Source organism: Colius striatus, chromosome 1 (assembly GCF_028858725.1).
Source record: "Colius striatus isolate bColStr4 chromosome 1, bColStr4.1.hap1, whole genome shotgun sequence".
NCBI lineage: Eukaryota > Metazoa > Chordata > Aves > Coliiformes > Coliidae > Colius > Colius striatus.
Genome location: NC_084759.1, coordinates 90,788,083 through 90,792,395, shown reverse-complemented (window position 1 = coordinate 90,792,395; position 4,313 = coordinate 90,788,083).

Sequence of the window (4,313 nt, the reverse complement as noted above, 5' to 3'; positions counted from 1 at the left end):
CAGAGCCCAGTGCTTCCAGCCAAAAGGTTGCTGCTGGGCAAGGGTCTCCCTTCTACAGAGCTCCCTCCTGCCTGCCCCAGCTTCAGCCAGCCGGACTTCACGCACAGACAGAGCAGGGCACTGCCTTCAGACACCATCAACTCAAAGAGTTTCCGCACCCGAGTCCCTGTCCAACCCCCTGCTGAAACTTCTGTCCTCACTTGGCAGTGACATTGTTTCCTCAACAGAGCTGCTTTTCAGCAAAACCCCACATCGAGTTTGTCATTCAGCAGCTGCAGAGCAGGAACAGCCCCCAGCTTGCGCCAGCACGGTTTACCTGGTGATAATGCTTGACCTCCCCTTCAAGTTTAGTAAAGCTAGTCTGCAGGATGGGTAAGACACTCCCTTCTGCCCTGTGCCAAGTCCCCCCGGGGTCCCACTGCTGCCATGCGGCGCCAGTTACCTGCAGAGTGTTGGGGTCAGGCGGGATGGATGCTGGGACGTGGTTTGGGACCCTGAGCAGCCTCTTCGGTCTTTGCCCAGCAGCCCACCCGAGTCCTCTATTTATGTGCTGCTGGTGGTGATTCCACGCTGAAGCATTGCAGGGGGGCGGGTGAGGGGTGTGTGGAGACACTATGGGGGAGGAGGGGAAGCCTCTGTAACAGAAGGTGGCTGGGCAGGGCCTGCAAGATGCTTATCTTTCTAGTGGTGTTGGGTTAGTCTGTCTGACCGCAGACTAATCCACACACCCTGCTTTGCAGGCTTAAGCCAAAGTTTCTGAGGAATCAGCATCTCCCTGTGCTTTACAGGCTGCTGGGGGCACAGACACTAGTGTCCTGAGGGAAAGCAAAATTATTTCAAAGCTCTAGCGACGCAGCACAGGGCAGGGGCAGCCAACTCTGGGGTGATGCACCCCACAATTCTCTCCCTCAGGAGCTGGAAGTGAAAATGGACCTTCTTGGTGCACAAGTTTTATCCTTGCCTCCATGCAGCTTCCTGGGGCAAGGCAGCTCTCCCACACTACATGCCTGACAGACCATTGAAAGTGCTTTGGGAACTACGTGGCTGTTTTCCAATGGATTGAGCTGCAGGGAGCTAAGGCTGTGTATCCCAGCAGAGGAGGTGCGCATGAGTTTCATGTGCCAGCTCTCACAGGGCTGTTTGCTCCCTGATGTGAATACCACAGGCTGATGTACTAATGATCTTGTTGGAAATGTGTCCCCCCACCTCCCCAACCTTGCAGAGCAATGGGATGAAGAGCAGAGACACCTTGCAGCAGATGGGACTGTGGAGAGCAGCAGGGACTGTGGGGCCATACACATGCGTGCGCAGCCCTCCAAGCAGAAGGTGATTGGAGAAGAGCACGGGCTGGTGTTGCAGGACCAGGGTCCACCTCCTGCACTGTAGCTGGGTGCCGTGCTGCTCAGACCAGTGGGATGGGATGCTCCTACCACCTGTTCTAAATATTTATGGCTAATATTTGTACGCCTGTCCCATGGCCTGCCTGGGGCCTGGACACAGCCATTGGGGCCGTGCGGAGGAGAGTGAGAGGATCTTCAGGGAGGCAGAAGCCCCAGCAGTCCTTACGTGTCATTAGCTCATCATTTGGTTGGGCTTTTTCCAGAGCAGTGATTACGTGCCATTAGGCCATCATCTAGTTGGGCTTTTTTTTCCTCCAGAGCTGCCTGATGTTGCAGGTCCATGAGGTGAGGCGTGCTGCAGGGCAGCCGGCTCAGCAGGCGTTCCCCTCAATCGCCTCAAATAAGGGATCTGTTTCTGTTCAAACTCACAGTAATGGAACAGCCTTTAAACAAAACCAGGCAATTTCTGAGAGGACAAGGCACCAGAATGGCTCACTCCCCACAGCCTTGCGCACTGCTGGAGCAAAAGGAGAGCTGTCTTAAGCTCCTGTTTCCACACACATGCAGCAGTAGCAACAGCCTCATTCCTGCTGCAAAACTCTTGGGTGCAACTCAGGCATTCTAAAACTTCCCTCATCCCCCGAGAGAGACCTGTCCAGCATACAAGGCCTTACTTCCACGTGTGTTTGGAGCGGCTACCTCTGGGATGGGGATGCAGTGGTCTCCAAGCACAGGCAGGTCACCCCTTCGAAGGTATCCATGTCTCTGGAGCAGCTCAAGGAGTGTCTCATGCCTGACCTTAAAACTCATGATCTGCCTTTGGGACAAGAGCTATCCCATTGGGGTATTCATATAGAAGGTGAGGGATCTGGGAGTTGGAGGGGATGCTCTCAGCTCCCTGCAAAGACAGATGCGCCCTTGGCTGTTAGCTAGAGGTAAACCTCTGCTCTGTCTCTTGTAGCCAGACCTGCTGCACAGAATCACAGAATCTTAAGGGTTGGAAGGGACCTCGAAAGATCATCTAGTCCAACCCCCTGCCAGAGCAGGATCACCTAGAGCAGGAATTCATCCAGGTGGGTTTTGAATGTCTCCAGAGAAGGAGACTCAACAGCCAATCTGGGCAGCCTGTTCCAGTGCTCCCTCACCCTCACAGTGAAAAAAATCTTCCTTGTGTGTCTTTGGAACCTCTTGTATTCCTGCTTATACCCATTGCCCCTTGTCCTATCATTGGCCATCACTGAGAAGAGCCTGGCTCCATCCTCCTGACACTCACTCTTTATGTATTTGTAAACATTAATGAGGTCACCCCTCAGTCTCCTCCAAGCTAAAGCACAGCAGGACACACTGCAGTTAAGGGTATCGGAAAGGGTCTGGCATGTCCTAGGCTTCACAGCTGTCCAAATTCTGGCTCGGTTCTGGGCTTCATAGAGTTATGGGGCACTTAAAGACTTCCTTGTTTGAGTTTGGAATACATGCATGGACTAATACCCTTTGGTTTGCAACAGGGTCACTAAAATAAATACAATACAATGAGGCTGCGCTAACCAGTTTTTAGGTTTTTGGACAAATACGGTTATTACTCAAGGAAAACTTGCCAGAGATCTGATATGGCTCGTGTCACTCAGGAAACAAAAGAGAGAGGAGACACTCTTCCTAAATATAAATACTTCAGCATTCTATAATTTAATAAAAGTCCCGTATAAACCAGATTAGATTGAACGTATGTGCTAGGCACCCAGCAGCAAGCCAAAATCAAAATTGGTTGCTGTCTCCTTGGAGCAGCTCTCAAGACTTATGGAAACAGTGCAAAGTTCTTCACGTCTTTGGAGAGCAGCTCCCCCAAAGCAGGTTTCAGCAGCGCTTCGTCTGGCCCCACAACCCTCCTTTCACATTTGCTTCCATTTACGGTTTTTTTAGGGGCCATGGCAAATGGCTCTTCTGACCTTCATTATCAGTTCCTGGAATATAATATTCTGACAACACAATGAAGATCAGCCTCTCCTTCCCTTCTACCTCTCAATAATGATCTCTCAGGATGCATATTCAGAAGATAACTGTTCCAGGACACAGGGGTGAAGCTGTACCTCCTCTCCCAGTTACTGTACAGTGAGGATGAGTTTTTACCTCTTCAAGGGGCCAGATTCACCACTCTCCTCACAAGACCAAGTCCAAGACACCCTGATTGATGCCACCATCTCACCCAGGGGTGAGGAAGGTGCTTTTCGAAAGGCCAGTTGTTGCTATAGGAGTGATGGTTCCCCACCCTTGCCCATCATGGCCCTTGGCTGTCCCTTCCCATCCCTCCTGCCCATATCTGTCCAGCTCCCACCTTTACCAGGGTGCTACGTCCCATCTGCTCCCTTCCTCATCACTCCTCCAGTGCTCTGGTCCCAGAGAGGGGAGAAAGAAGCCATCTCCTTGGCCTCCAAAGAGAGCTAAGGTGTGAGAAGGAAGGTCTATGAGGGGTACATGCAGACCTCCTCATGAGGGATGGAGAGGACCAGGAGACTGCAACCACAACTTGGCTTGTCCCCAGGCCTCAAGAGAGCTGGAACTTCTCATGGTGGGGACAGGCTCCAGCCCTGCTCGGACCAGGACTGCTCTCGGCAGCTGTAACTCTGTCAATGCATAGGTAGCTACTGCTTGCAAACACTCCAAACCCCACACCTGCTAAAATCTGGGCGACAGCAACCATCCCTTCCCCTCCCTTCCCATCCCTCCCCCCATGTTACCTCTCTGGCCCTGGGTAGCTCCAGGTAACCAAACATGGCTATCAAACGCAATTTCTTTAGTTATCTTCTCTTTAGTGATATTCCGTGTGGCATTTAGCAGGCAAATGGTTATTACATCACGATTTTCACCTAGTCATTTTGAGAAACTATCAGCTGGATTAGCCCAGAAAGCACCCTGGGCCAGGTGGTTGGGCTCAAGGGGAGCCTGCAGAGCAGAGGTGGCTGCAGCCAAACTACTCTG